General features: G+C 38.3%; 1 pseudogene; it reads left to right on the forward strand.

Annotated features, from left to right (window-relative positions):
- The first annotated feature begins 490 nt into the window (after positions 1-490).
- LOC100594171 lies at positions 491-9,337 on the forward strand (annotated as a pseudogene).
- The last annotated feature ends 4,083 nt before the right edge of the window (positions 9,338-13,420 follow it).

Raw genomic sequence — 13,420 nt, forward strand, 5'->3', positions numbered from 1 at the left:
AATTTCTTCAAAGAGAATAAAATACCTAGGAATCCAACTTACAAGGGATGCGAGGGCTGATATTTTCTATTCCAGATGAAAGAATACTTCTCAGGCATCTGATCACCAAAATACAGGGAAAAAGTTATGATGATGGTGGTGGAGTGTTCTGCTACAGGTATTTGGGAACCTCACAGAACTCTTAATATTCACTTTCAATTCATTCCACCAGGGAGGAAGAGTGTGGGGTTTGGAGCCATTCGTATATGGTTTCAAAATCTAACTCTGACATTTATCTCTGTAAGAACTTGAGAAATTTACTTTATCTCTCTGAGCTTTGGTATATTTAGAATGAGGGTGATACTGACAGTGCCTACATCATGAGTGTTACTTGAATGGAGATGTGTAAAGTGCATTTTAAATTCATTTGTTCCCTTAACATTTTTCCTTCACTTAATTACCTTTTCAGAGTTTCTTCTTGAAGGGCTCAAGGAATGAAGCATCCCACAAAATGATCCTGCTGAATAATTCCCAGATGCTGCTGGCCCTGTACGAATCCCTGGCTGTGAGCATTCCTGAGTCCCTGAAGGTGAGGGGGCAGTGGGAGAGTCAGATGGCTTTGTGCATGTTTCTTTACCTTTCTGTGCCTTTACCTTTGGTCTTTTCATCAACGAAATGGGAATAATAGTAGCACCTACCTCTTAAAATTGTTGTGGACACTGAATAAATCCATACAATGTAAGTGCTAAGAGCACTGACAAGTGCCAAGCTAGTGCACAGTAGCTCTTTGGTATCACAAGGACACCTACCTGTGAGTTCTGCCTGCTTGGTGGTAACTTCATGTCTATCAGTATGGTCCTGGAGATGCTGCTCATCTCACCATCACTGACTTGGTCCCAGTACTGTCTTTTGACCTCTGTTTTTCTCTTCCTCTTCACACCCAGTTCCCCATCTCTAGGGATCTCAACCTCTCCTAGTCCTTTCCATCTCTCCTTCATGTGTATGGCTGTGTGTATCACATCAATCATGGGAACCCCTTCAACATGGAGGCGCTGGTGGACTCCTGGCCCAAGTATCAGATAGTTATTATCCAATCACAAAAACACGTAGGCACACAAACAGGGACTAGTGGAGCCAGGCAGGCCCAAAGGGCCTGAGGAACTGACCAGTTCAGACACCAGGGCTGCTTTTATAGGGTGAAAGGAAATGTGAGTATTTTAAAAGACTCCTTAAGTACTTGGCACCTTGCAAGATTGCCACGTGTTCCCACCCTTTGTGTAAAGCATAGGACTCTTCTGGGAAAGGAGGTGGAGGAGGAAGGGGAGGAAAAGGACAAGGCTGACACTCACAGATTAAGGGCCTTTTGAAGTGGCAGGGGTCACCCGCAGGGGCTGAAGGGAGGCCAATTTACAGGGACAGTTGGGTGTCTGAGATATCAGAACAGTGGCTTAGAAACAAAAATCAAGGCAGAAGTCCACCAGTAAAATTACCTCTCAGGGCCAAGCATGGTGTCTTCTACCTGTAATCCCAGCACTTTGGGAGGCCAAAGCAGGAGGATCACTTGAGTCCAGGAGTTTGAGACCAGCCTGTGCAACATAGTGAGACCTCGTCTCTACAGAAAATAAACAAAATTAGCAGGACATGGTGGTGCATGTTTATACTCCTAGCTACTCAGGAGGCTGAGTTGGGAGGATGGCTTGAACCCCAGAAGGTCGAGGTTGCAGTGAGCCAAGATCACACCACTGTACTGAAGCCTGGGCAACAGAGTGGGATCCTGTCTTAAAAAAAAATGTTATTTCTCAGGAATCAGGGAAGGGACTCAAGGACTCATAATTACTGTGTGTCAACTATATGGAAGCACATCTTTTGTTAGTGGATGTCATCAACAGAACAATCTTATTAAGTGGCCATTCATATCTCCAATTTAGAGATGAGGAAATGACACTGAGAAATATTAAGTCATGTATCTGCTGGACACCAGATGTTAAAGCATTGTCCAATCTGAATTCAAGTTCAGTGGACTCTGCCAGTTTTACTACCTATATAACCATAGGCCCTTCTCAGTTTCATCATCTGTCAAAATGGAAAAAATAAGAGGGCCTTCTTCAGAGGATTACACAAGGTTTAAATGAGATACTGTAAGTCAAACATTTAGTACATAGCACATAATTTTAAATAGTATCTACCAGGATTGGCTATTATTGCCTGAGGACACACAAGGAATACACGATTAAGCTGAAATAGTAATACAAACCTGGGTCTATATTTTTGCCCTAAAGACTCCCCCTTTTTGTGTGTGTTTTATGCATATCTAGTTGGTGAACTGAAACCTCATGGCCAGCCCAGCTTCACGTGGGTATAGACACTGAGCCTCCAAATAATAATAAGCCACCCCAGGTCAAGACTAGTTTGCACACTGGGTCAGGATTGGGATGCAGAAAGTGATAAAATGACCCTAGCTTGAGTACAAAGGGGTAAAGGGGGTGGGAACCAGGCTGAGCCTAACACCTTCCCTAGGGATGTTCTTTTCATCTCCTGGCTTCCTGACAATTTGGAATCAAAGGTTAAAGCTCCGTTTATTTAATCCATGGTCCAATTTCTTCAAAGCGTGATATTCTAAATAATTGTAGGAGGTCAAATAGTTCTTTTTATTTCAGTAACTTTGTAGTTATTATGTGTATTTTAGCAATGTTAACTATAGCATCAAACCATAACTTCATATATGCATTGCTTTGAACAAGGCTAGTTTTTATAAAGCCAGTCAATGAACAAAAATATGAAAATACAAAAGTTGAATGCCACACATATATGACCAAAGAAATGGAAATAACGAAATATGCTGCAATTTACTTGGAAATACATTCACCTAGTCTGATTCCATAGTATACCACGTTTCTTTCAGTATTGAAAGTCAATTCGATTTTGAGTAAAACTTTTTAGGGTGGCATGCAGGAGAATTTGTCCAGAAAAAAAGTAATTTTTTCTTAGTTGGTTTTTAATCCCAAAGATAATATATGCTGATTATACAAGTGGAAAAATCCAACATGATTTTAAGAAGTTAATAACCTCTCTCCTCCCCCTCCTCTCCTCTCCTCCTTTTCTACCCCTTGGGGTAATCAGTGTCCTTGTCCATATTAACACACAAAGGGATAATCACTGATGATCTCTTCTGTCATCACTTTCTAATTTGCCTTTCACATATGGACATCCCTTTGGGTGAATCAATGCAGCACTAACATATTCATTTTAATAACTGTGGCATTCCATAGAGTCAATGCAATACTATTTAGGCAGTCATTCTGTTGCTGTTGGGTTCAAATTGTTCATACTTCTTTGCCACTACAAACAATGCTTCAATAAACATCCTTGTATACATGTCTTTACATCCTGGAAACTTTTCTCAATACAATTGATTTCCAAAAGGGATTTCTCCAAGTCAGAGTTTATCTTATCCTAAGTAGGCACTGCCAGATTATCTTCTCAAAGGATTCCACAGTTTTATTTCCATTAGCAATGTGTGGAAGAATTGTTTCCCCACATTCTCACCAGCACTGAATGTTATCCCTTTTCAATTTAGGCCAAACTGGTGGGTGAAAGATGGCATCTTATTGTAGATTTAATTTGCACTTCCCTGACTATTGATACTCAACATATTATATTTTCATATGTTTATCAGTCATTTGGGGTTTGCTTCTGAACTGTTTGTATTGTTTGACCATTTTTACACTGGGGTTTTGTGTCATTCTTAAAATTCTGTAAGTGTTTTGGATACTAGGGATACTAACACAAGGTGTATGCTACAAATTTGTTGCCCAATTTAGAATTATTTTCTACTTTATTGATGGAGATTTTGACATGAAGAAATTTTTAATTTTCATGTAATCAAATATATTATCTTTTTCACTGTGACCTCTGAGTTTTTGTTTTTTTATTAATAATTAGGAAGATTTTTCCTACTCCAAGATTATACAAGTGTTTTCTTATGTAATCTTACAGTGAGTTAATTTTTACTTTTGATGAATCTATATTCATTCTACTTGGAATATATTTTTGAATAGCATGAATTAATTCTTTTATATTTTTCTTCCTTATGGCTGGCTAATTACATTAGTACTATTTGTTAAGTGATTCCACTACTGAAACATAAATCTCTATTTTGTCATATAACATGTTTATATATTTTTGTATCTATTTCTGTATTTGTTTCTAGTCTTTTCTCATGTTATTTCATTTTTTGTGATAAATTTTAATATCTAATAAAGCAAATCATCCTTCACCAAGGGAAGGGTTCACCATTGTACATTATGCAATGTATGTATGTTGCATAATGTACAACCTAAGAAACTTTTTCTTACTTTCCTTTTTCTTATAAATTTAAGAACTATATGAACATCAACTAATTTTTCCAGTTCCCCACCAACTACCCCAACTAACTATTGCAATTGTGATTGCTGTTGGAGGAGCTTTTTTAGACAATTATGGAAGGATTAATATTTTTGTGATACTAAACCTTTTCATCTAGAAATATGCTCTTTTCTCACTTTTTTCAGTTTTTGTTCTATGCCATCTGGCAAAATTTTGTTGTTTTCCTATGGCAAACTATGTGATTTTCCATTAAGTTTACCCTTAAGTATTTTATACTATTTGTGAAGAATATGAAATTATTTTTCCATTTCTGTTTCTGAGCATTATTATTTTGTTATTGCTTTTTATTTGTATTCTTGATTTCCAAATATGTCACTCTGTTCTTTAAAACCTGTTTTTTGTGTGTGTGGGGGGGTGTTATTTGTTTTTGTGTTTTTTCAAAGTCTCTTGGATCTTCTAAACGTGTAATACTGTACTCTACAAACAAAGTAATTTGCTGCTTCTTTGCCAATATTTATATGGGTTTTTAGTTTCTTGCCTTATTGCATAATGTACAACCTAAGAAAACAATACCAACTAACAAAAATAATAGTTCTATTCTTGTCTCATTCCTGATTTTAATGAAATAGCTATAACAACTTACATCTGAATTACTTTTGATTCTGTCTTTACAGGTTTAGAGCATTTTCCTCTTGTTCCTACATTCATAGAACTTATATTTAGAATGGAGGGTAAATTTTATCTTACTTCATTTTTGTCTTTTTTGTGGCAATTTCTATACTCATGAAATTTTTCCTCCTTTAATTTATTACACTAAAAGATCTTCTGAGCAAAGCCATTCTAGCCTTTCTAAAACAAACTGTTCATGTTCACATTCTTTTGATATACTACTGAATATTTTATTCAGAATTTTTGTATCTGTATTCATAAGGGAATATGGGCAATAACTCTCTTTTTGTTATTTCCTTACCAGATTTGGCATTAGGAGCTTTTCATCTGTTACCAAAGTCTACTATTAAAATTATGTGTTTGTTTTTGGCTTACATAGAATTTAAATATAAAAAAATCTGATTTTGGCTACTTTTTATTTTTTAATTTCAACTTTCCTTTTAGATACAGGGGTTACATATGCAGATTTGTTACATGGGAATATTACATGATGCTGAGTCTTGGAGTACAGACAGATCTCATCACCCTGGTAGTGAGCATATACCCAATAGGTAGTTTTCTAACCCAGCCCCTTTCCCTCCACCCTCTAGTAGTCCACAGTGTTTATTGTTCCCACATTTATGTCCATGTATGGTCAAAGCTTAGTTCCCAGTTATGAGTGAGAACATGTGATATTTAGTTTTCTGTTCCAGCATTAATTTGCTTAGGATTATTGCACTGTGGAAAGTAGTCTGGAAATTTCTTAGAGAACTTAAAACAGAGTTACCATTCGATCCAGCAATGCCATTACTAGGTAAACAGCCAAAAGAAAATGAATCATTCTACCAAAATGACACATCCTTTTGTATGATCATTGCTGCACTGTTCACAATAGGAAAGAAATGAAATCAACCCAGGTGCGCATCAATGGTAGACTGGATTAAAAAAATACTTGGTACATATATTCCTATGGAATACCACGCAGCAATAGAAAAGAATAAAATATTGTTCTTTGTAGCAATATGGATGGAGCAGGAGGCCATAATACTTGTCCACTTTTTAAATGGTAGATGTTTAATTTAATTTCCAATATTTTCTATTAGTTTGTTGAGGTTTTCTGTTTTTTTGAAAGTCAATTTTGATAGTTTATTCTTGAGGGATAACATCCATTTCTTTTATCAGTAAATATGTTGTCTTGGAGTAATATATAATCTTCTATTATAATTCTTTTTTCTTTTCTCTGTTTCCTTTCTCATTTCTCATACTCTGTGCTTACTTTTTTATTTTTGCTTTTTCCTCTTTGTCTTGTATTTCCTTAAAATGACTTACCAGAAGTATGTCCCTCTCTCTCGTCTTCTCTCTCTCTCTTTTGCCATTTAAAAATGAACTTTTGGCTTTATATATCCTTTGCACTATGTCTTGTTCTCCATTTCATTATTTATAGCTTTCATTTTTATAAGTAGCTCCTTTTGTTTTTTACTAGTTTACTTTGATATTCTTTTAATAATTCTTTGAATATTTACTTGGCTATTTTTGGTCACTCTTTTAAAATTGAGTCTTTTAAAACATCTACTCTTTTAAATTCACTGAGATTTTGGTTTTGGCCATATTTAGGAACTTGCATTTATAAAAGCACCCTCAAATTCTTGAAGGTTTCTTTAAAATTAGTTACGCTATTTTTTCTTCTACTCTTTAACAACACAATTTCCAACATAATATTAATACATTCACTGCTAAAACTCTCACACTTATTGTTTATATTTCCCCTGAGAAACACATACTGATCTTGCCATGAAGTTTGTGGCTTACCAGAATGGGACCACAAGTCTCTTTCTTTCAAACCCATGAGTCTAACACTACATAAATTACCTAGAATGCTACCAAAATTTAGTTACTTCATTCTATTTTGTGGGCTTCTGGCTGTAAAGACATTGTCACTATTCGAGTAGGCTGATATCCTGTAGCCTTGGGAAAAGGCAATGTCTCATTAATGGTTGTATTCACTAACGTATCTTGCCCAAGCCCTGGATGGACAGATCCCATCACCCTGGTAGCGAGTGTAGTACCCAATAGGTAGTTTTCTAACCCAGCCCCTTTCCCTCCACCCTCTAGGACACTACAGATTCTAGGTGTCTGGTGAAACAGTAGGCACTAAAAATTAGAGAAACCACAGTTAAATTTATTTTGAGCCAAGTTTAAAAATTTAATCCTAGCAACACAGACTCAGTACAACCTAGAATGTGTCCCACAGGAGGTTACGTGGGGCACAGTATATATAACAGGGGGATACATGTGGCACAGGATGTGAGAGAAGCAGGGAGAGAAGCAATTGTTGCAATCTTTTGCTTCTGCTGGGTGCTTGGTGATGCTATATATAAAATAAGGTAAATGTGCAGTTGAGTGGGTAGAAAGAAAGGTGAGGCATCTTAAGGCCTGGTGGAGGGTGACTAATTTCATCCTGTCTTTGTTCGGTATCTAATAAGCAGGTTTATAACCAGTACCTGTCAGTGAAACATTTAACAAACTCCAGTTACACAGGCAAGTGGTCAGCAGTAGCTTATAGGCCTAGGTTTTATTATCCATGTACCCAACTGCAGCCATTGTAGGCCACTGTTAAAATTTTCTTTTGAATTTTCATTTTTCTGATAATTGCAGTCAGTGGGAGGTGAAGAAAAAGTTCAAGGGAATGATCTGATCTTTCACCATCCTACACAGGATATGACTGACAACATGGATTCATACACAAACGTATATCGTATATCCTCCAAAGCGCCTCAAAAATCACAAGAAGTTTTGAAAAATTGTGAAATCATAAACTGGAAACAGATACTCCCTCGGAGGAGTCTGAAGAAATGGGCTAGCAGTAGTGCTTCTCAAATTGAGTCTTCAGCTAATACCATTAGCATCCATTCATTCATTCATTAGTTGAATTAGCATTCAACTAATACCATTAGCAATACCATTACATTAGGGATGTAAATTCACAGAAACTCTGGAGGATGGGAGAGGTAGAACAATCTGTGGTGTGACAAGGACTCCATCTGACTGTGGTGCAAACTCAAGTCTGAGAATTACTAAGCTTTGATGATTAATCAGGTGGGAGCAGTGTAAGTCGAGAACATCACGTCTGACAATATTGCTTTCTTGCCTTTCTTCCCAAGTCTTCAAGAAAGTTTAGGTGAGGGGATAAGAGCAGCTGCATTTGCAAAGTCAGTGAAGGCAGAGCATTCAAGAGCATTCCTCTGCATTATGTAAGATATCCTGAAGCTCAATGCCTCCAATAAAAGCAAGCTTGGAAGTAGGGATGAGATAGGCCACCCAGACGATGAATTTGAGAGGTACAAAAACATGTGCTGATCATTTATAATTGCTATTCCTTGTACCTTTTTGTAATTCACATTAATCAGTTTTGGAATAAAGAGAGGATGAATTCCTTTCTTGGGATGAATAAAGGTTGTCCATGGTCAAAATACGCAACTTTGCAATGGTAGGTCTTTAAACAAGACGAGTGCCTGGGATCTCTTCTTTTTGTTTTCTTCTTTTTGTTGTTCAACTTTAAATATGCCCAGCTGGGTGTCTCTTATTTTGGGCTGGTAAATGACAACTGAAGGCGAGGGAAGAGTGAGAGGAGCCTTCCTTACATCAAGCGCTGCATAGGAGCCATGCCAGCCGCCTGTATCCTGGGTCCACAGGGGTCCCTGGCCTCAAGGATAACCATGGACCCTTCTTGTGAAGTAGGAATGGCCTACAGCATGAAAAAATACCGAAGGAGAAGCAACATAACATGGGTGAACATGAGATTCACGAAATATCTGTGTCAGAAGAATATTCCATTTTACCTCTCTGTGCTGGAGGTAAATAAAGGCACCCACACAATTCTGGGGAAGGTCGGTTCCTTTGTGGCCACCTGTGAGTGGCACCAATGGACTTGCTACCCACAGAATCTAGTTCCATTTTAGACAGTGAAGGTGCCTTGCAATCTTGGGCAAGCCATCTCTTAATATTAAAGCAGACACCACTGAATAGCTTTCTTCACTTACAAATGTTGATTGAGCATTTATCATATGCCAGGAACTATTCTCACATGGAGACTTGATGTTAAAAAACACAGCTGTGCCATTGAGGAACTTACAATCCAGGCTAGAGGTGGGGAGCGGGGGATATAGTCTTTAAATATGCATAAGTGTTGTAGGGAAGGAAGGGGTTACCAGTAAACATGTAACTAGAAAGCCGGGCTCAGTTCTTACCTCTGGGAATCAGAAATCTTTATGAAACTTGGATGATAGATTCTACTATCTGGAAGATGACTTTAATGAAGGACTTTAATAAAATTGTCAATAAAGTACACCTAATCTATATGGATACTTTAAATAAATACCCCTATTTATGGATTTATGAGGCAATGGCTCATAAATAGAATCGGCCTCTTATTTTAGTGACTAGCTAGGTACCAAAGGTAAAGCCTAAGACAAATGGCTTTCCTAGGCTACCTTTCATCATTGTTATGCAGAAAAGAATCTCCAGAGGATCAAGTGGGCTAGCCTTGGGGCCTCTGCTATGGAAATGACACTTGTTGTGCCTCCTTTCTCCTACTCTTTCTTACTTCCTCATCATTAGTGAAGCACAGCACAGGGCAAGCTGTTGCCTGCAAGTATAGTTATAAGTTCAGCATTTGGTGTTTGCAGCAGTGCTATCTTAAGGGGTCAGGGGCATTCCTGGGAGAAGTGACCACTAAGGTGAGGACTGGAGAGTGAGTAGGAGTGAGCCAGATAAAAAAAGCAGAAAATCCAGATGATGGAAAGGACACGTGCCAAGTACTATCATAAGAACTTTCTAATTAAATACTTATATTACAATTCTGAATCCCTGATCTTAAAAAAGAATGACACTTCACAAACAAAATATGGCCTCCTTTGGCTCTGCTCTATCACCCTGCCATTGGAACTTGGATTACTGTGAACATTGCAGCTATAGCAAAAAAAAAAAAAAAGAAAAAAAAGGTATTTTCATTCTTTCTGATAGCTAGATTTAAAAAAGCAAAGGAAATCTTAATGGAATTGGCTTTGGGAGTAAAGTCTACCAGTATTAACCAACACCTATCCTCATCTCTCCATAAAAAGTAAGCCTCCACAAAATTGAATGTTTATGTTTGATGTGATTTTAAAGTGTGCAATTCCAGCAATTAAGGAATTGTGTACGCCATGGAGCTTTTAAAAAAAACTCCAATTCATCTTAGAAGGCCATGGTAGATCTGTTACATCTTAGTATGAATTGATCAAATCAGATTTCTAAACTAAGACCTGGCTGATTTCTTACATTGACTGAAATGAAAGCATGGTCTGAGAAAGAGAAGAAACATGTCATTTGGAATTTCAAAGGGTGGAAAATTCTTACATAAAAAATAAATCGGGAACTTGGGGTAATGTGAAAACAGCTATATTTTTCACTCAAGATGCAAAAGCTAATACAGATGACAAAAGAAGACAAAGCGAATAAAATTTGCCTATTTCAAAATGGTGCCTCAGGCAGGTCCTGTATCCAGAAGAGGATGTTCATCCAGGGTGTGGGACTTGGGTCATCTTAGCACTGTTGAGCTGGCAGCTTCCCTCCTCTGTCCCTTCCCTGAATGCAAGCCAGCTTCCCTTATGTAGCCCTTCATGGCCCTGTTACCATAGTGATTCCCAAACCTTATCATGCACTTGGATTAGACAAACAACAAGAAAGCGTAGGAAAGAGGAAGGAGGATTTCTTAAATAGGGCACAAGTAAGTCCAAAATTATCAGTAAACACAATACAGATGAATGGGGTAATTTTCTTATTAAAATATATGTTTTTCATATTGAGTTAAAAACAAAGTCCAAGAAGCATGCATTAATCTGGCCGTCATAACAAAATTTCATAGACTGAGTGGCTTACACAACAGAAATTGATTTCTCACTTTTCTGGAACCTGGGAAGGGATATGACAAAGATCTGGTGAGGTAGGTTTCATTCTCATTCCTCTTTTCTCAGCTTGTTGGTGGCTGCTATCTCAGAGTGCTGGCATCTTGTCTCTAAGTCTAGAGGTTCCTGGTCCCCCTCATGATCTTCATCTATCAGGGGCCAGCACTGCTGATATAGAAGCTAAAAAGAAATTATTTAGGCAGTTAATGTGGGTAAGGGAGTTTTCAGTAAGGTTTTTCTTTTAATAAAAAAAAGACCCCATATAATTTACTTTCTAACCAAAATCAGCCTGAAAAATCAAGCCTCAAGCATAGATAAGCAAGCCAAAAGCTTGCATAGGTAAATGCTGGCACCTATGCCAATAGAAGAGGGATACCTGCAAGCCAGGAATATTCAACATGGAGGTTTCCTCTTTTTTTTTTTTTTTTTGAAAGAGTCTCGCTGTGTCACCCAGGTTGGAGTGCAGTGGCACGATCCTGGCTCACTGCAGACTCTGCCTCCCAGGTTCAAGCAATTCTATGCCTCAGCCTCCTGAGTAGCTGGGATTACAGGCACCCACCACCATGCCTGGCTAATTTGTTTCATGTTTTTTTAGTAGGATGGGGTTTCACCAACTTGGCCAGGCTTGTCTTGAACTTCTGACCTCGTGATCCACCCTCCTCAGCCTCTGAAAGTGCGAGTGTTACAGGCGTGAGCTACCGCACCTGGCCTCCTCTTTTCTTTTCTTTGTCTTCACCTGTGCAGGCGACATGGCACCTGCCAGGTAGAGACCCCATCTGCATAATAAAAGTTTAGGGTGGAATGGCCAGCCTCTTCAGGCATCACCTAAATGGCACACCTGGCACAACCAATCCTCTAAGCCCTATGAAAATCAGACACTGCCTCCTCAAGCTCATCTATAAAACCAACCGCAATTCTCCCCAAATCCGGAAACCTGCTCAGACACCCTTCCAATGCACAAGGAAACTTTTCATTCTTTTGCCTATTAAACTTCCGCTCTTAAACCCACTCCTTTTGCGTCCACATCTTCAATTTCCATAGTGTGAGACAACAAACTTCTGGCATTTCCCCAGACAAACAATGCTGCTTCACTGCCATCTCTAGCCCAAGTGCCAAAAATGAGCACTTTAGCCTGATGAATGCCATGGCTGCCACCATGCTGCTTAGGAGAAGCAAGGACATGAAGATGGAGTGGGGATGGGTTTATTAGAGAGGCCGCAATAAAAGCATATCCTAGGCAACTTTCCACTTCTTAACTTCTGTCGTTTTCTAACTTAAAGGTGTTTGGTTTTTTTTGTTTTTATTTTAACAGTCTCTATTTTGGCCCAAAGACTGCTCTTTGTTTTCCTGCTATGACATATTTACTGTTTCTTCTAAAGTCTTTTCCAACATTTCATATAGGAATTAAGAAGACAGATATGTGTTTGGTCCACACCTTGATCCCCTTTCCACCTAGAATTCTCTTTACTCTTTCTCCAAGGAAGATTCCACCTCCTGTTCTGCCAATTCCCTCCTATTTGCCTCATACAGTTGCCCTTGTAAGCAGATGAACCCGGGCCAATTCTACCTTACTATGGACATTAACTCCTCTGAAATAACATCTGAGTCTTGGGATTTGCATATGAAACTTCCCTTGACACAGCAAACAGTCTTTCCTTTTACCTTCACTAAAGGCATCCACTTGGGAAAATGGACAGCACTAAAATTCCACAGATTTCAAAACCAAACCTGCTGTGCCTTTCTAGAGTCCTTGGAATGAAGAAGAGAAAGTAGGTTAGAAGGGATGATTTCCTCCTTCCTTCCTCACTCTGAAGGAGCTTCCATTTTTAAAGGAAAAAATTGGGGATAGTCCAAAAGAAATTCTTGTAAATCAAGCCTTGCCATGCCGCCACAAGAAGGGTAACCTGCGTGCCAAGGGGTAAAATTTTTATATTTTTGTAATGATACCCAAGGTCACCCCTGTGGATAACAAAAATATTTAAAAATCTGTAAGGGTGCCAACCTTTTAGAACTGTGTGTCTTCACAAGGACCTACCAAGGCCTAGAGGTCACAGCACCCCATTAGCAGCCATCTCCAAAGGCTCCCACCTGCCCCAACCAACACACACACACACGCACACACACACACACATCCTCCTGCTATCCTTTGGCCCTAGATCTCACCTAACTTTATTCTAAATCTTGATCTCCCTGTGCCCCCAAACTCATGTGTTATAGGGCCTTGGTAATCCTTTTGTAAGCATATTCACTGACTTCATAAAAACTATTTATGAAACATATATCTAAGGTAAAACTTTTCATTTCAGGCTAGATCAGCACTCTTCTTATTACAATTACAAACACTGAAATTTTTAGTTGCTTGGAAAATATATTGAAAAGGAATTATTATTCTTGTATAGCCATAGATTATCCCTGGAAAAGTACTGATTGTCTAGAAAATGAGTGAAAATTGTTTCCCCTATATACATTTTTTTCTTTTGAAAAGG

This window comes from Nomascus leucogenys, chromosome 4, assembly GCF_006542625.1.
Source record: "Nomascus leucogenys isolate Asia chromosome 4, Asia_NLE_v1, whole genome shotgun sequence".
Lineage (NCBI taxonomy): Eukaryota > Metazoa > Chordata > Mammalia > Primates > Hylobatidae > Nomascus > Nomascus leucogenys.